This window comes from Anoplophora glabripennis, unplaced genomic scaffold (genome assembly GCF_000390285.2).
Source record: "Anoplophora glabripennis isolate ALB-LARVAE unplaced genomic scaffold, Agla_2.0 scaffold1035, whole genome shotgun sequence".
NCBI classification, from domain to species: Eukaryota; Metazoa; Arthropoda; class Insecta; order Coleoptera; family Cerambycidae; genus Anoplophora; species Anoplophora glabripennis.
Window position 1 is genome coordinate 80434 of NW_019417611.1, and position 21050 is coordinate 101483.

General features: G+C 35.4%; 1 protein-coding gene across 1 annotated transcript in view; it reads right to left on the minus strand.

The window, feature by feature from the left end:
• LOC108913557 overlaps nucleotides 1-21050 on the minus strand; it is a 54175-nt gene that overhangs the window by 28965 nt on the left and 4160 nt on the right. Inside the window, exons 2-3 of the mRNA XM_023456435.1 lie at nucleotides 17545-17547; nucleotides 8806-8893 (exon numbers count right to left, since the gene is read on the minus strand). The gene's annotated coding sequence lies outside the window, so the exon portion shown is untranslated. The remainder of the gene's footprint in view (nucleotides 1-8805; nucleotides 8894-17544; nucleotides 17548-21050) is intronic.

Genomic DNA, 21050 nt, shown 5'->3' on the forward strand with positions numbered 1-21050 from the left:
CCACATCTAGCTGTCCTGTGGGCGTAAGCCCAGTGGATTATGTACCGGGTGTTGGTATGATCGTTGAACTGGACCCTCTTTTTGATCGGTGATGTGGACATTACGTATCTTCCTCACAATCTCAATGTACTTGATGTCTTCCTTTAAATATTGGATATTTGCCAGGAATTCATTTAACCTCTTCATATATTCAGCTTCCATATTTTTGTTACTCCACAAATTCCAAATTTGTGGTATTGGCAACCATGCCCTTGCTAGGTATAGAGGCTTCTCCTGGACTAGTTTCTTCAATTCGGTAATGTCAGAGGTCGAAATTATTTTTATGTAGCGTTCGGGTAAACTGACTTTGCCCTCTGCCAATGTCACTACTACTCTAGGTCCAAACTGGCCCAAGACAATGCCGATGTCTTCTATTTTGTATTTTACATCAACTTCTAGTTGACTGGTTCTAATGAGTGGCTTCACTAATGCTTGTTTGTTAATGGTAGCAAACATTTTTTTCTTTTGTTAATTGTTTTCGATGTATACTTTCAATGTTCAACGTTTCAAACTCGAATGAGCTGGAGACGTTCCAGACCGCTATTTTATTCAATTTGTAAATGCTTGCTCAGCAAAAAATAGATGACCTCATGACTATGACATCATCATCATCATCATCCACACATTCTGCTCTTTGTGTCTAGCCGACATCCGCTATAGAACCATGTTCTTATCAAGAAACAACAACAACATAATAACTTATCACATTATTTATTACCCACATTCTTTAATGTTTATACTGCGCTCCACTCTCCAGACTCTAGACAAACTTGTGGTGACATGCTTAAAGCAGCCGACAAACAGTCGCACGTACTTTCATAGACTCTAACTTCTCACACGCATTCCGCTCTTTATGTTTAGCCGACATCCGCTATAAGCCCATGTTATTACCAAGTATTTCTTAAAATATACCTAATAAATCATCACAATATTTATATTAGTGTCACAAATAACTCGCTAACATGCAGAATTATAACCTTGGGGCTCGAGACTGTTTACTTAGCTCGATAAATATTGCAGACCGCTTACGTTACCAAGTTGCCGTTTATTAACTATCGCGTTTCTTATATTTTCTACCTTATAACAAAAAGATTGATACCAAGAGGCCGTCGCCGCTGCCGCCGCCGGCCCCCGCCGCCCGCTGCCGGCTTCCAGCATCGCAGGCCAACTCCGGCCGCCTGCTTCTTCATCCCGCTCCCTGCTCCCTGCTTCCTGACGCATGCATTCCGCTGCCACACCTCACGCCGGCACCCCGCTGCCGTCCCTCATGCCTGCACCCCGCTGCCCCCGCCGCTGCTCATGCAGGCACCTGGTGCCGCATCTGACGTCACGCTCCTCGATGCCGACCTCCTGGTCATTGCCGATGACGGACCCCGGCTTCTTCTTCTGCAATCCAGATCCCCCACCCCCGCACCCCACTGACACTTCTTCAGCGTGACCTTGGAGCTGCTGCTGGAGACCTGGTGCCAGCTCCGGACGGCGGCAGCCCGGTGGTAGCCTGGAAATGGCTTAGAATCCCCACTGTTTAACTACTAATATAGGGTTTGTCCTACTTTATTTTGACAGGTGCGAAAAAAAGCCAACGATTGGAATGGGTATGGTTTGAATTAATAACAAAAGTAGGTATCACAAACTATGCGCGAACAGTGCTATTGCAAAAAATGTGTTTTGGTTAATTGTAGGTACATGTTTTTATGTAGATTTGGTATGTACACCGGATCATAGCGGCTATGTAGGTATTGTTTTGAAGACGACAGTTAGCGAATGCAATAGTGCCTCATATCATTGTGACAGGTACAAATACCATAACTTTACATTACGATGGTGTTGTGTTTAAATGAAAAATAAAGAATTGAAATCCTAATTATGGTTGGATACGGATATAGGATCCGTAGTTATGATGAAGTATGTCAATTATTCAATGCCAAGTATCTAGAACAACCAATACCTCCGTCTACAGTATGCCGATTAGTACGCAAATTTGAAGACGCTGGACATGCTAGAGATCTGTCTAGATCTGGAAGGCCAACGACAGTGATAGAAAATGATAGGCAAAATGTTATATTTAGCTGTCACTGAAAATCCACACACTGCCGTTCGTCGTATCGCAGAAAACGCTAACATATCAATACATAAAAACGTACCTACAATCAACTAAAATACAAAACATCCACAAATTTCCATTTTTCGCTGTGGCACTGTTCTCGCATCAGTTTAAGATACCTACTTTTGTTGTTATTTTAAACCGTGTCCATTCCAGTCATTGGCTTTTTTTTCGCTCCTGTCAAAGTAAAGTAGGCCAAACCCTATATCGACGTATTTCCCTCCAAAAGAACTATCCATTTATGCTTAAAAAATTAGGTAGTGCTATTTAAAAAAATATCAATGACGTCATAAGTTTATGAAACAGCGCAAAAAAGGTTTAAGCAACCTGACAAAATGACAATTCATATTTACTAATTGACGTGTTTTAGCGTTTTTGTGAAAACGCAACACATAATAAAATACGAATTTTTTGTGTTACTTCTGGGTCGCACTGTATATTATATAGTAATACAAAACAATAGTGTTCACTGAACACTATTCAGTGTTTGTGTTGTCCCTACCTGCATATGCATTAATAAAATATATACGATATTGAAATCAATCGTATGGCTATATTTTAAAAAGGACCCCCGGGTGGTGGCACTATTGTTAAATATAACGTACGTGTAACGTGTAAATGTAATGTAAGACTATTGTAAATGTATTGTTAAATGTAATATAATGTAAGGAGTATAAATAATCGGGAAATACATCAAATCTATTGGACCATTTAAAAAGAACTCATACAGATAAATTTGAAAAAAAAATAAAGAAATAAAGGCAGATCCAGTCGATCCAGATGACGAGGTTAGTATACCGGAAAAAAAAAGAAAATAAGTCACTACTTACAATCCAAAAGTAAGCTATTAGATCCGTAAAGTATAACATGAAAAAATAATAATAATAAAAAGCTTGAACTTTTTGTTGTTGTAGGATGTCGACTATCATCCATTTTCGGTAGTAGAATTGGATTTCAACAGCTTATTTACGAACTAGAACCTCATTTTAAAATGCCAAGTCCTAAGTATGTAAGTAAAACTCTAATACCAAAGCTCTATGAAAATATTAAATAAAAATTACAAGCAATGTTGTCAGATGTAAAATATGTTTCACTAACTACTGATATATGGTCATCAATTAATAACGAGAGATATTTGGCATTGACATGCCATTTCATACATAATAATGTTACATGTGATGTTACACTTATAAGTGCAACACTTGAAACTGTGAATTTACTTGTAAGCCACACAGATGTATACATATGTGAAACAATAAAATCGATAGGCTTTTTTTCGCGAGTGAACATTGGTGAATACGTCTGACTTGTAGTTACTGTTTCTATCTCTTTTAATCTTATTTCTAACCTTGTCTAACCTTAACAGATCGCGAAAATGTATATATTCACTATTCAGTGGTGCAGCCTGTCATATGTACTTTGACGACTTTGACATATGGCTTCAAGGCTCCCCATTTATGTGTTCTTAAATTTTTTATGTAAAAAAATTAAACTAGAAAGAGGTTAGATCGGCTTTTATGTAATTCATACGAAAAAGACCTGAATTACAAATGATTCCACCACTATTATCTCTGGCCTAGGTCACAAAAAAAGAGGATAATTCTGAAGCAAAGTGGATGGCAAATATGTCCCATATAAAAATTAACCTTACCATTAAGTAAAATATTTGCTGTTTCAACTCTACGTTTAATAAAACATCTGTGCCTCTAAAGTTTAAATTTAAACTGACCACTTCCACAGCCGTATCAGAATCCATCATTTTGCTGAACGATTTTTATCCTCATTCAAACAAAATGTCAAAAAGAAAAAGGTTAAGTTACCGGCTGACAATACTAATTGAATATACCAACAAAATATTCAGCTGAAGGCTGAAGAGTTCAGTCATTTGATCTAAACTTGTGATGTCACATAGTAGTTTAAATGACTGACTATTCTCGCAAAAATGTAATATTCACTCATACTACACATACTACAGCATATGACTTCACTCACGAAAAAAAGCCTGATATTATATAATTGGCAACTGACAACTGCCAAAGTAGCAGCTCTCGTGACTGATAATGCACAAAATATGGTTTTAGCATGTGAGCTTTTAAATGTGCGTCATCATGCTTTGCATACACTCTAATGCTAATTGTACAAGATTCTGTTGAAGAAAAGAACAAATTCTATTGGACGTCATAAACCGTTGCAAAAATATAGTTACTAATTTTAAACAAAGCACTAAATATGATAAATTGCGATCTATTCAACAGGAACAAAATAAACTGATCTTAAAGCTTATACAAGACGCTGAAATAGTGCATAGGTACCTATCTAATGATGAAGATAATTTTATTAATTAAAGACCAAATAACTTTGGCTTTGTTCTGAGGGCACCAGCTCCACTAAGCCAGGATGAAATTTATATTATTGAAGATGATATAAAGACATCTCGTCCTGCTCTGCATGTAACAGAACAAATTTCAGGGGATAAATATGTCACTACATATATCGATTATATATATTATTCATGGCTTGTATAATAATTTTTACATAGTACAGCCTCAGACTCAATGCGGAAAAAAATTATTAGAAGATTTAAAAAACCGTTAAAAACTGGTACCGTATGAAACTCCAACAAGTATTGGAGCTTTACTTGATCCCCGCTTAAAAGAGCTGCTTTTCGCAATGATGACAATTACAAAAACGCACAAATATTTTAACGATTAACTCAAATGCTCGGAAAAGAAAAAAGCCAAACTGGACTAGCTGGAGCTAAACAATCTTCCTCAGTCTCAGATGATGTACCAACACTAACGGAGATTACGCCGGAATCTGTAGTAGCAGTGGCAAATAACCCTGGCCCTAGCTCTTCGACTAAGGAAGACAAAATATCGGCTTGGAAAATATTTCATTTTCTAGGAGAAAAATCAGCGCAGCAAATACAAAGTACAACACCGCGGACTGATGTCATAAGGTAAGGCAGTATTTAGAGAGCCCACAATTCCGTTACATTCCTCAGTACTTAAATATTGGGAAGCAAATAAGATTCTTTCTTTTGAATTATATGAGCTTGTAGAAAAATATTGCTGCATTCTCGCTACCTCTGTGACATCAGAAAGGGTTTTCTCTGCTGCAGGTAATATATTGAGCAAAAAAAGTAGAATCAAACCGAAAAATTTAAATATGCTAATCTTTTTGCATCAAAATAAATTTCTGTTGGATTGGCTTATTAAAATAGGTATTCATTTTAATGTTTATGTTTTGTTCTGTTTTATGTATAGTATTCTAAAGTTTAATTTTTATTACAAAATATATATTTTTTATTTTTGTTCATTATTCTGATTTTCCTCGGAATTTTATTTTATTAATTATCGATAGTACCATATATACTATCCATAGTTATGATCAAAACTATCGGAAACTATCGATAGCTGTGACTATCGATAGTATCCGACCACTAGTCAGTAGTGCTGTTTTAACCCTTTCAGGGCAGCATTTAGAAAAAGTTGTTTTTTTTGTGTGATTTCAGATATGGCGGTAGAAAGGGAATTAAGAAGTAACATATATATATATTTATAACATTTTTATTTCCTTAGTTTTTTTGAAAAATGGAGGTATTACAGATATACCACTAAGCTGCGGAGCATTACTTACACATTATTTCTTATGAAATCTTTGAAAACAGTCTTTTTTATCGGACAAACATAAAGCAACACCACAAGTATCGCAAGCCCATTTAGATCGTCTTTGATGATCTCGGGTACTACAGAGAGCACAACGTCGGTAATTTCCATAAACCGGCATATGTAAAGACTGATCCCATCTTTTTTCAAGTGGTGGCTTGTAGTTATTCACATTTTTCTGTTCCAAACTTGCTCTTCCCTTTTTCACTGTTTCCTTTCCAGCTCCTACCAATCCTGTCACTACAGCCAAACGAAACGCCTTTAGATTCATGCCTCTATTGTTTCCACATCGTTGCTGAAAAATTATAAACGCATTGACTACGCTGACATCAATAGAGTGCCAAAATATTCGCGGCCACCATTTTTTACTCTTTCTATCAATTTGGTATGTTTTCTTCAGCATATCGGCTTTGTCGACAAAACCCATGTTTTGATTATAATTTTTCAAGACTTTAGGGCACGGAACATTCTCCATTTCACCATTCTTCTTTCTCCTTACTACATGGTCAGTGTCAGACGGATTTTCATAATTGGAACCTAACAGAACTATTCTCTTGTCCATCCATTTGACGCAGGAAATTCCATCATCAGTTACTCGCCAATCAAAATCGCCACGTTTGAGTTCTTTATCGGTTTTAAAATCATCTGGAATTCCTTTTCTCTTTTTTCGAATAGTCCCTGTCGCGTGAATATTCTCCTTCTGCAACTGTCTCAGTAGTACCAAGGATGTAAAATAATTATCGAAATATACAAAATAATGTTTTCCAACTAAAGATCTGGTCAAATCTGTAATTACTCGAGGTCCTAATTCTTTCTCTGCAGTCTCGTTAACTTTTCCCGTATATATTTGAAATTCATCTATGTAGCCATGTACATCTGCCCTAGTACAAACCTTGTACCCCCATATTATTGACTTGTTAGGCATGGCGGATTGAAGAACGACCTTTGAAGCAAATCATAGATTCATCTATTGATATTGTTTCATGTATTTTATAGAAGAAACTAAATGTATGTAATAAGGAATTTAAAAATGGACGCAACTTATATAGTTTATCATAATTAGGATGTCCACGGGCTGGCTGAAGAGTATTATCATTCAAATGAAAGTTTCCTAAAAGCCAATCGAATCGAGTACGGCTCATTAGATTTGATATATAAGAATCCCTCAGCTCCATTTGAGCTGACCAGAAATCCCGATAGCTAGGAAGTCTTTTCACGCCCATCAAAATATTTATGGCCAAAAATATTTTTATTTCTCTCGTAGTTGTTGGGACAAATGTTTTTCCACGTTGGGTAGCGTAAAGATTCGTTTGAAAAACGATATGTTCGATAAATTGTTCGTTCAAGAGACAACAAAAAATATCAACTGGTGATTCAACTTCATCGGGTACGTTAGCAGGTCCGACACTTTCTGAAAAAACATTCTCTTGCCTGCCCGTATTCGTAACCATTAGAGGTTTTTTCCAAATAAATTTATTCATTGGTACAAAATGAGATAATGGAAGATCATCTTCTTCATTCTCAGAATCTGATAAATTTTGAATAGGCGCAGCAGTAAATTCATCTATATCGCACTCGATAGCCACGGAAGGAGTGTCTTCTACGTCCTCTTCATCGTCAAACTCATCAATTGATTCTCCATCAGAAGGAATTTCTGTCAATAATGCGTCTACCTCGCTTTCTGTTAATTTTGCTAAATCGTCATACTTCCAAACATTTCGTTCTATCAAATAAAAAAATATGATTTACAAATTCGTTCATGCGTAGTGGTATATTTGAAATACCACAGAAATATAACGATTAGAAACAATATTTTTATGTAAACATATACAATTATGATATATTTGCATGCTAATGAATTGCTAGAACAATATCTATAGGAACTTACTTGCCATTTTCCTTGTTTATTATTGTTTGAAACCGACCACTAAAATTTCACGTTTGTTTACGAGAACGGTTAGAAATATATCAACTGTAGGCATCTGTGGCAAGTTATCCAAGTTTTTTCCGCTTTATAAGAGAGGGCACAAGTGAAATAAGTAAATAAATCGATGGTACGCACAATGAACCACAAAGCAGAATCGAGAAAAAATTTGATACATGTGGTATATGTGGTATACCATTAAGCGCGAAAGGGTTAATATAGAGCGATTAACATGTCTCTAGATCGAAAACACATTCACTATTCACTGATCATAATTAAATGAATCATTGATATGTGTGAAGGCGGATTGTAGATTTAAGAAATGGGGCCGTTTCTGCAGTTAAACAATGTGTTGGCACTAGACGATCTGGGCGACTATACGGACCTGCCATTGAGCGCCAAAAGCGCGCTTCTCTCATTGCCACTACGCATCTAATTTTCATCGGTTAGATGAAATAAGTTGAACTATACTTTGAATTTTTGAGTGCAGTAAGGCAGGTGTGGAAGGGGGAGAGGGAAAGAGGACAAACAAATATCTGATCCAAGAGGAGGTTGCAACTTCAAAAAGTTTGGGAACTATTGTTCTAGATCAACGTCCCTCTATTCTCTCCAGTCCACGCCTGCTGACACTGTATCACTGAGACGGCTCGATTGACGGGAGAAATGATAATCCCTTTTCATGCATATCCAGATTCTAGCCTTATTGAATTTATCGAACACGCTTCTGAGCTAGAGGCATGCTAATTACTTTATACTAATACAAAAGTAACTAAACGGATTCAGAATATTATCAACTTAATAAGACTACACTAATAAAAACCCCATATTTATCCAATAAAAATATTTTTCAAATTTTCAGGGCTGGAACTCCTAGACAATTTGTAAAAAAGTTGTAGTTACTACTACTATGTAGTTACTATAACCAGGTTTTTTAACATAAATAGCTATTAATATTTCCATTACAAAGAAAAACGACACAAGACGATTACAAATAAATATAAAAATAAATATATAAAATAACCTGGGTTTAAGACAGTCGAATTTGGGAAGTCTAAAATTAATTTTCGAACCTGATTTAGAGCTGCAGGAGGGATTTGCTTTGTTTTGACGTAGATCTACTGTTAGAGGCTCTGTTGCATGGCTTTCGGGCGTTACTTCCTTAAACAAAAATGCTCTATATTTCTAAATGATAACGATATCATTTAAACTATTTTTAAGTTCCTTAAAAAATAAGGTCAGAAATTTTGTATCATCTATGCGAGTATGTGTACAGGATACATAAAACTAGGTTCTAGTCGAGGAAATAAAGCACTGAACCTCCGAAATTTTTCGATCAAGTCGTATCGAGATGAGATTTTTTGCATTCGGTTTCTAAAATTATGTGAAAAATGTATCAACTTTGTATTATGTTTTTCGGTCAAATTGCATTTGTGCAGTGCAAAATGCTCCAGAAAAATACATTTTTTAAGGTCACTTAGAAAAAATTCATAACTCGGTTAATAATGCCTGGAATGGACTCAAATCAGAGTCCTGGGGGTTTTCGATCCCGAATATGACCTTCAAATTGGTCCATCGCCGACCTGGAGCTTAGGATTGATGATGAACGTCATCTTCGAAGCTTCTCCTGAATTTCACTCTTAAATGCAACGAGAACGTGACCACCTCCCGTCACCTGGTGCACCGGAACCTGGACCTTGAATTCGGCGTTATCGCCAGAAAAATCAATAAACAGTAAATTTTCAATATATTTGATACTGCCGTTAATACTGCAATAACTTGTTTGAAACTGTTGATCCCATTTAAAGTATGCAAGATGAAAATAGAGGGAATAAATTGAACGAATGTCACAATGTATGCAAGTGTTGTTTCAAAAACAAATCAAAATCATTTATTTCCAAGTCAATTACCATTTCTAATATACTCTTAACTTCAATTTAATTTAACTCAAATATAATCTAACTCCATTTTATCCTAATCTAATCAACTATTAACTTTAATTTGGAAATATTCTACTAAATATCATTTTTATCATCAACTAACGTATAGGGCCCGGATAGTTTTTCGAGGGCTCCGATCTGGAAGCCCACAGTCGTCATGTTATAAGATGATTTCGAGAAGAGCGCTCCGAAAAACCCCCTGATGCGATTTTCGGCTGGTTTACGCGAATTTTACAGGAAAACTCCCGGAGATGACGTCCATGTCCAGGTTCTGGTGTAACAGGTGTCCGGGGGGTGCTCGCTGACGCCAGATTAGGAATCAGCGACCCGAAAAACCTCCGGGTGTCAAGTCTCGATGCATTTAAGAGTGAAATTCAGGAGAAGCCTTGGAGATGACGTTCATCATCAATGCTTCGCTCCTGGTCGGCGATGGACCAATTTAAAGATTATATACGGGATCACCAACCTCGAAAATCCCCAGGAACCTGATTCGAGTCAATTCCAGGCATTATTAACCAAGTTATGAATTTTTTTTAAGTGATTTAAAATGTATTTTTCCGGATGCATTTTGCAGTGCACAAATGCAATTTGACCGAAAAACATAATACAAAGTTGCTACATTTTTTCCACATAATTTTAGAAAGCGAATGCAAAAAATCCCATCTTGATACGACTTGATCGAAAAATTTCGGAGATTTCGGCTCTTTTTGTGGTTTATTTCCTCGACTATTCGCTGAAGAAATAGACAGAGTTTTCCTTTTTTTTTGCTTTACCTTACGACCTCAATATATAATAAATGTTTACAAGCCACGTGACCGACGAGCTTAAGCAACTCAACATTACACGATTGAAAATTCCCTAGATCTTGGCGTCGCTAATATTAATGACAATGAGCAATGACAAACTGTTTCGTCTACTCTGGAGATAATTAAATTGCTGGTTGGTTGAATAGTATCACGTGAAAAATTACATCAATCACAACTGGTGAAACGGAACGTTGCGTTTTAATGTAAACTTGAACTATTTTAATAATTTTTAATTTTATCGAAATTTAATGGTTAACATAAAGGAAATAAACTTGCTGTTTCAATCAAAATTACTGGTCACGTGTCTTGTAATCATTTATTATATTTTTTGAAAACCATTCATTCTTGTGAACAGAATTTTTTCTTCAGGTTTCGATATATATTTTGGCTGAACTTTTTCAGATTCTTCAACTCTGCATAAATTTGTTTTAAACTGATATATATACTTAATATTTAACTTAAAATTCGTTTGTGTACAAAAGAGCTAATAACAAGAAGCGCTCTGTACCTTTCAAACAAACAGAGATGTGCTTTTCACTATTCATTTTTTAGTCGAACACTTAACTTATTAACTGTTTTTAATAATTTGTGCAGAAAATAAAAGCTTCCATGAGTCATGAATTCTGTAGAAACTTTTTTATAGTTCCAAATATTGGGGAAACAATTGACCATCGATTACAGAGATGTAAACTTAACATGAGTTTTTTTTTAATTTTCATATGGCTAAGATATAAATCATTACACTTTGCCAAAAATCACTTTTGCTGGTGTTTTATTAGTGGTTTTGATTTGCTGTTCTATAGACCAATAAAAATGGAGAAAGGCAAGTGTTCCAGTTAGCCTGCTTCTCATTTACGGCAGCTCTTAGGAAATTTTTAATGGTTTGGTTAAACTTCTCGACTATACCATCTGGATATAGAGATGTGATCCTAATTTTGGAGATACCAAATAGACAGCAAAAATGTTTAAATACACCAGATTCGAAATTCCGTCCTTAACATGAATGGATTTTCCTAGGAACTACATAACAGCATTTTCAAATGGAACCTTCAGCTACAGTAACCGCTTTCTTAGTAGGTATGGGAGATATGTCTAGTCATTTGCTGAAGCAATACATAACTACCAAAATATAGTGCTTTCCAGGACTACAAGAAAATGGTCCAGCTACGAGGATGTCCCGATGTTTGTGTCATTATTCCACATTAGAACACCTTGGCCAGTGGAATCGCTCCTTTATTTTATCCAAAGTCTTAATTATTCCAAAATGATCACCGACTATTTGATGAAGCGTTCGAAGTACATCTGGAACCATTTTTTGAGAAAATATAGTTTGGTAGATTTTTTGCGATAGTTGAGGAATACCATAGTGACCAGTAACTTTTCAGATATGGAGATTTGTCACAGCACAGTCTCCTCCATAAAGCTTTAGCATTACGATGGCTAACTCCTCTCCGGTGTTCAATTTTGAAGTTGTACTACTGTAAACGTTGAAGTCATCCTTGGGCTTCCGAGCTTGCACCCATCAATTGAATGAGGCATGATCAATTCTCAAAACGATCATAGACATAGTTGTGAAGTTGTGAAAATGCTCCACAGCAACAATGGTGAGAGATTGCTAATTAAAATTGGAAATTATTTTATGGTAACCTTCTTCTACTTGTGATTATATATCTAATTCCAGTATTACTGATATCAGTGTCTACAATAAACTTCTTTCTGGGCTTAGGGTATGACGGAGTTTGGAAAGAAACACAGTTTCTTAGATGATTAACACTGCTTTGTACAGATAAATGGACATTCAAGTCTTTCAAACATGGTTGACATAGTACAAAGTCCAAATATGGCAAATATGTAGCATCACGCTGAGCTATCACAAACCCGTGGTTATCTTTTTATTATCATCTGGATGGAGTTAGACTTGCCAATAGCTATTTTTCATGTCTTGCATGATTATTTTAGGAAAATGCATTCCAATTTTTTAGCTCTGGTCTTCAGTTGTCTTTGCCGAACTACCAAACTGGTTCTGTTATTTTGACGAGATTACCTTTATCTTTCCAGATGAGACGGCTGGGTAACATCTTATCAGCTTTCGACCGTCGTTAGTTGGCTTTTCTGTTATCCTGGTTTGTTGTGTTCTTAGGGCATCGATTTCTAAGATGCGCCTCGGCACTGCAATTCCGAAATTGGACAGGTTTTCGTCTGCTAAATATAGTACGGTATTGTCTTTAGTGAAAGTTGTCCAAAAAATCTAGGAAGCTCTTCATCAGTCTTTCATAGTTATTTTCGACTTCTCGTTGTTCAATCGACTGATACCTAAGTTAACTTTTCTATACTGACAGCCTGTAGATGCTTGTTGAGTTGCTTCGATTTCCAGAGCTTGGGCTAAAGCCTCAATAATATGTTAGCGTTTACTGAGCCTATGTCTTCAATAGTCCTCTGATCTCAGAATCTTGCAGGCTGCCAATGAAACCGCTAGTTGTTCTTGGAAATCTGCCGGTGTAGTAAGATAAACTAATTTCACAATTTGCGCTATACCTGCTACAAGTTGTCTTCCTAGCTTTCTTGTACCCTTAAATTATGCGTCGCTATTTTTTTATTTCTAAAGCAGCGTTCAATTGTGATAATCTTTTTGTTTATCAGTTATTGTTCTTAAAACTTTCACAACCTCACACCATAGAACAACTATTAGCAAAGTTGCCTTCTTTTCATAGTTTCAATTACCTATATGAAACTGTTTAAGTTAAGTTCTCCATGACATGTTTAGATCTATTTTTCCAAAGATGGAGGGCTGAATTTTTGAGAATGAGAGAAAATAAATTAATTTTAACAGTTTGTTTTGGGGACAACTGTAAATTTTCCTTCCAAATTTGTGTCTTCACTCTGTAACCTAATTAAACGTTATAATAAATTTATTATAATTCTGGTGGTACATGGTTCTAATTCGACGTATTCTTCTAGAAAAAACTTGCAATTTCAAATGAATATTTATACTCGTAAAAATAACTAAATGTTGCGATTCAGAGATCTAAATGTTCAGGAGACATATCCAAGACAGTGTACAATAATAGTTTGGAATATTGATTGAAGTCGTCGGATTTTGATTAGCCGCAGAGCTTTCGGGCATCGGCGCTCCTTGCTGGACAGCGCGACGTCGTGTAGCTCTATTGGGCATCGGCGGTGGCCTCTCACCACCAAGATCCTTAAGCACAAGATGATGTCGGATGGAACAACTTGGTTTGGCTCCATTTTTGCCTGTGGTGCTGGGATGTTAGTCGTCCGCTCGTCGATAAGGGGATTTCCAGTAGGCTCGGGCCTCCTCCTTGACGATATCCGTAAAGTACGGCGGGGGTGGATGACGCGCAGACTGTCGTTTTCCTCCATTGATGACGAGATCGTAAACTGCTTTAGGAAGATGAATCCACGCTCTATTAACTGATTTATTGCACTTGTTTTTAGAGTTCAAAGTTTTGAGAGTTTCAACTGACCTTTTGGAATGTTTTGCACAATGTTTATTGAGCACTGTGAGTTTGCGATTCTGGGGTCTTCATTACAGTATTATGCCAATAAATCTCCTAAGTGTTGGTTATGAATAATTATTCATATTAGTAATTATTGCTACGCAATCGAATTATTACCCTTAAGGTTGTCAGTAGATAGGCTATGTTCATACGGAGCCAAAATCCCATGTATTTTCTTATGAAGGTTCATCCTGGTCATTTTTGACGAATTTTACCCCTTCCACTCCACTTTTAGGCCACGACTAATCAGAGCGTAGCATTCAAATTGGCCACATGTCTCGACCAATCAGATCGCAGCAAATTGGCGGTATATTTAAAATCGAGTAACGATAGGTTGTTTGATCAATCAGAGTGCGGCAATAAAATTGNACCCTAGGCGACCTTGACCCCAGGTGACCTTGACAACACCTTGACCCCAGGTGACCTTGGCATGACCTTGACCCCAGGTGACCTTGGGGTGACCTTGACCTCAGGTGACCTTGCCACGTCACTTCCTGGTCCAGAACTCGCCTCATATATCTACTGCCAATGCTTCATTTGTAAATCCAGGTGTTCCATATAACGAACGTTCAAATAAAAACGTGGTCAAGTTGGTTCTGAAAATTTGGACGTAGGGCGTAGCGTATAGCAAATGAACTTAAACGTCATCTGTCAAAGCGCTATATCGCCGCTATCAATTTGAATATTTTCGTTTTATAAAGCGTTTAGAATGGTGTTTTCTTAAGAACAAAAAGTGTTTATCATAGAGTCCTACTTTAGAAATGGACGCAAGATTGATGGAATATGGAAGTATTCTATTGAGGAATGTTTCATAGAATTTCAAAATCAATTTCCCGGCGTTGTTGAGTACAAAATTTTTCAAAGTGCAGTTCAGCGTTGTGTTAATGTTTTTCGTGAAACGGGCAGTGTAACAAGAAAAGAAGGAAGCGGCCGACCTAAAAAGCGGACTGAAGAATTAAAAGAAAATGTCCAACAAATAATGGAAAATGCGCCAAGAACTTCTGTACGTGTTTTATCACAAATGGTGGGAGTATCAGTCGGTACCTGCCACACAGTGTTAAAAAAAGATTTGCGTTTGTTCTCCTATCGTTTAACTTGTCAGCAAGAACTTCATGAAGTTGATTTTCCGCGACGGGCTGTATTTTGTGAATGGTTTTTAAACAACTACGGTGAACTTCATAATATCACCTTTTTTTCTGATGAAGCCTGGTTTCATTTAAGTGGTTACGTAAACTCACAGAATATGAGAATGTGGTCTTCTGAAAAACCAGATAACTTTTTTGTCGAGGGCCCTCTACACGCTCAAAAAATTGGAGTTTGGTGTGCTCTCAATCGAAGGAGGATTTATGGACCTATTTTTTTTAATGGTACTCTTACTGCGCAAAGGTATAGAGAAGAAATTATCGCTCCTTTTGTTAACCAGCTGGAAGAAAACGAAATTACAAACTTTTACTTTCAACAAGATGGCGCAAGGGCACATACGGCAGGCGAGACGATGAATATGTTGAGGGAAGTTTTCCAAAATCGACTAATAAGTCTCAATGCTGAACATGAATTTCCACCGAGGTCATGTGATATTACGCCGTGTGATTTCTTTTTGTGGCCTTACCTTAAAAACACTATTTTTGAACTGCCTATTCCTGATTTAAACCATCTGCAGGCTCGACTTATAGACAAGATTCGTGAAATTAACAATACCCCGAGCATCTTAGAAAATGTCTTTAATTCTTTGAGGAACAGGTGTGAAAAGTGCTTGGAACAAGGAGGGGGACACTTTCCGCAGCTCCTTTAATTGTTTGTTATTGTTATCACGATTATTCTTTAAAATAAAGTTATATAGTCATTAACATTACTGAAACTGACAGTTGCTATACAGCTCGTTGAGAAATGACGTTAAGTTGGTCGCTATAAGCTACTCCCTACGTCCAATGTGTCAGAGCCAACTTCGACCACGTTTTTATTTGAACGCTCGTTATATAGATCTGTACCACTTAGAAATTGTTTTTGTATGCGGCAAAGCCATCTTCTTGCATAATTATAAGCATCTGTTGAATAAAAGTTTAACGTTAAGGCAAACGACCTAAACTCAGGTGAATACTTTTTACGAGATTGTCCTTTTCTAGATCTTTGACAGATTTCACCTAACATTCTAGGTGCTGATTCCTAAAAATACATATTGTTTATAGACACAGAAAGAATAAGTATTTTTCAACTTACATGAATTGAGCAGTTTCTGTTGTCATATTTCTTTTTCAAAAATTTCAGAAGAGAATTAAGGCTACAAATTCTGGCTTTTAGACGACTCTGCTTGCTGTAGATTTCAGATCTTTATTGTTTGCATTTTTATTTTTTTCTTACAAATACTCTTCTTGCTCTTTTTGGACTATCCATGTTAGAAGTATGGCATTCGCCAAAATATCGTGAATAAGGCCTTTTCCTAAAAATAATAAATTATCTATTCCAGATGTATTTTATATAAACTCTTACGGTAGTGTTTATATAAAATAAAATGGTAATATATAAATAGGTAACAAGGTAGGATTTTCTTGATATTTTTTAAAATGTACTGAATAAAAAAAATTGGTAAACAGATAGTGTATAAGTTGTAGATACCATACAAAGGATATATAATTAGTTAATTATATTTTTATAACTTACTTCATGTTTATAATTTTATTACGATTGGGTGAATCCATTCATATTTACGACGCAGTTAAAGTTGATGAATGTTTTGGTGCGGTGTTACCAAATTTCAAATATATTTCAGAAAGATCTGTAGCCTTATTTGTAATAGATAACAAGCCTGATTGAGCACTCAGTGTCGATGACGATGAACATGTGGATATATTTTCTGGTTTTTGTTCCGTAGGAACATTATTTATAGGAATATTTTCCTTATTTGAACTGTCTGATCTATAAAAATTAAATAAAAAGGTAAAGGGGTACTAAGTAACCGTAAAGGCTTTTTACTTGTATATTTTAATCAATATAAAAGTTATTTTATCTGCTATAAGTATAAGCTATTACTGGAATAGCTGTCGCTCGCAAGTACTTTATACCTGATGGCATTGTCAGAAAATCATTAATCGCAAAATGATTAGAACAAAAATGTCTGTAATATTGACATCATCTAGGGAGAGCTTCCACAAGTTTCTTCGTTCCAGATTCTTAGGAAATCTAAAAAATACAGGTATTACTCATAATATACTTATAATATTACTGAAATAGGAAAAAATAAGTTGAACAATTAAAAAATATAAGTATCATTTTAATAATTTAGATAATGATTTAGTCAGTATTTTATCACTGCTAATTAAGTACTAAATGTAAAACACCCTTATGTAATTACTCAAACGCCGCCCAGGTTGCTTGTTTACTTACCTGTGGAAAGACCGCTGCTCGCCCTTTTTAAATAAAACTATACAAATAATACACTTTCTAACCATGTCTTAGCACTAAATAAATGTCCATATATAAAAACTAGACAACAATAAGACGAAAATGACACACTAAACACAAATAAACTCAAATACGTTAATAGCGGCTACACACTTATCGTTTGACAGCTGTCATCGAAATGCGGACGTAGACCACGGTCCGTAAAGAGACGGTCGCCGCATAAGTCAATCAGCCAATAAAAAACAAATACGTCACTAAATTCCTCAGTTTTTTTTCTGACTCATTGCATACCTATCCCATAAGAAAATAAGAGGCAAATTTAAAATTGTCACTTTTCTTGTACCACGCTCCTTTTAACATAAAATAATAAATTTAATCAGTTATGATTATGGTTAATTAACAGGTATTTTGAGTCTAAAATGTTACCTTTATATACAAACTGAACCTCTACATTGGAATTTGGAAATAAAAGGATAAAATGTGAAATTGTCTTGAATACACACCACTATCGGTCACCAATTTTGACGTTTGGTTGCACAATTAACCTAAAATTTGTGTTAATTTTATTACAGATATCTATTAATAAACTCTAATAAAATGAAGAGGTGAAGTGAATATATAGACAATTTAGACCTATCTTAATATTCTCTTGGCTCCAAAATAAAAACCATACAATTTATATGATCTTATTGCATCTGCTTTTGTCTTTAGTTAAATTTCATATAACTTACCAAAGTACTTTATAATAGACTGCAACATAATTATTATTGTACGTAGGTACCAATTAGTTATCATATTTATCCTTTTCCAGTTGATATTCCGAATTAAAAAATTCCTAGTTTTTTACAAGTAAACTATACAGTAGTTTTTAGTCTTCAAAGAGTTTTTTTCGGTGTTCGGAGTTAAATTGGGGAATAAAAGGAAAGGATGAAGAGGAAAAGTTATTATAGTTACTTTTGACATAACATTTAATTTTAAGAAAAATTGTCAAGTTTACAGAAATATTAAAATCATTTCGATAAATACCTACTTAAAATTTCCAATCGCTTTTCTAACAATAACATCAATTTGTTATACAACAATAACAATAAATTTAGTCCTTTTGAAGTGAATACAATCAGTTAAACTAGAAATTTAACATACAACCTGTTTTATTTAAGTCTTTTTCTTGATGATAAACTTAATAGCTCTGCTTGAAGATCGCTTTCAAAGTTTGAGTCTTCAAAATGTGTACTACAAATATGTCCAGTTATATGATTAAACAAATAGCATCGTTGCACCCATATCTTTCTAAGCCTTTTATCCTTAGGAAACACATTAAATAAAGTTTTATAAATTGTCTTGTTTAGCACTATGAAAATTATTATTGCAAATTACAACACTACACTTCACTCCTGGCATTTTTATGTGGTAAATTAATAGTTTATATTAAACACTACACCATCAACTTATTAAAAACAATTATCAATAACTAACTATATAATTACTGCAATATACCCAAACAACTATGAAAGATTTGCTTAAATACTTGGAAAAATGCAAAAATACCAGTAGATAAGCTAGGGGCGTACGACGCCAAAATCCCATGTATTTTCTTATGAAGGTTCATCCTGGTCATTTTTGACGAATTTTACCCCCTCTCCTCCAATTTTAGGCCACGCCCATCGACCAATCAGAGCGTAGCATTCAAATTGGCCACGTCTCTCGACCAATCAGATCGCGGCAAATTGGCAGTAAATTTAAAATCGAGTAACCATAGCTTGTTTGATCAATGAGAGTGCGGCAATAAAATTGGTGGTAAATTCAAATTTCTAGATTTAAACGTTTGTGCAATAGAGATCGGAGTGAAGGAGAGAGGTGGGCTGTAAATTTAAAGTTGATTTCGAATTTTATTTAAATTAAAAAAGTCTTGCTCTGTCTGAGATTCGAACCCCGAACCTTTGCAAAGCGAGCCCGTTACCTCTAGACCACCGTAGTAGCATTTAACAAGAGGAATAATGTGGTTGAGATATTGAATATTTCAGCTATTAGTATAAAATTTACGTTGGGTAGCGCTTAAAATCCGAGGATAAAGAATTTAATTACTAGAAGAATTCCATGCTATTTAGGAAATAAGTTAATATGAACAAAAATAAACTACTGTTTGAAATAAATAGCTACCGGATGTTTTGTTTTTTAAATAACACATCTCTTGTAACTTATATACGAGTTGTCTGATTGAGAGAGAACGGAGGAATTGAATTGTTGTTAGATTGTTACTGAATGGTAAATTCAACCCTTCACCTTAGTTATAGGAGTAAAGACCATTACATATATTTTTTCACACTATAAATATGGAGAAGAAATGCTCTCGGATGGAATATCTGTATACTATCTATACTAATATTATAAAGAGGAAAGATTTGTATTTTTTGTATGTAAGTATGTTTGTTAAACTCAAAAACGGATTTCGATAATTCTTTCACCATTAGAATGCTACATTTTCCCGGAGTAACATAGACTATATTTTTTATATCCCAAAATGTTTAAAATTAACACGAAAACGAAGCATTGACTTAAAATCACTGTCTGTTAAATTTATTGTACATACTTAATTAACACTCTGTATAACATTATCTATTTAATTACTTAATTCTATGCTATTTAGTTTAATAGAAACCGTTATTATTATCTTAATACTGTCGTGTCAAGTTCATATTAAAGCCCATGCAACCAACGCTAATAGACCATTACATATTTTTTTTTCTCACTATAAATATGGAGAAGAAATGTCGTCGGATGGAATATCAGTTATAAAGTAAAAAGTGGCTATTATATTTGTTGCGTTTCAAAACTGGGTTAAGATATTTACGAAATATCAATTTTTTTTATAAAAGTTTAACACGAAAACGAAGCATTGTCTTAAAATCACTGTCTGTTAAATTTATTATACATACTTAATTAACAGCCTGTATAACATTATCCAATTAAATACTAGAAGAATTCTATGTTATTTAGGAAATGAGTTTAATAGAAACCGTTGTTATTATTATGTTATATCGTAAGATCATATTAGAGCCAAGGACAAATTCTTTTAGTTGAAATGCAAAGTTCGGCATAGACCTTGGCTGACTGAAACAACCCTGTCAGCGAAATAACGACTGCTATGTCCGGCCTGTGCCGATATGAACCACACTTTTCCACGCTGTCGTGACAAATATAGTCGCGATTCAATTATATTTCCAATTTTGTTAAATTCCTGAATTAATTATTATTATCATATAATCAACGAGTTTGCCTGTGTGTGTTTTTGTTTTAGTTCTCATATTAGCCCATATATTTTGTAATGAACCGGTATTAATTTCCAGTTTTATGCAAGGCCGTGGGCCAGTTATTTATTTAATTAGTTTAATTGGGTGAGAGCAATTAACCGCGAGTTGAGCCGAAACCGTCCGCTGCCCCACTCTGTCGAGGGCCGCGCGCATAGTCCCACCACGACTCCTGCCTAGTCAAGGGGGGGATTGGGACAATAAAACCAACGATTCCAGACTAAAATCCTCAGTTCGCTGCCAGAACTCGAAGAACTCCAACGCCAACCTGAGGACCACCCCGAGGACCTGAACACCGACCAGAGACCGCCACCCGACCCAAGGAGTTCGCTGCCAGAACTCGAAGA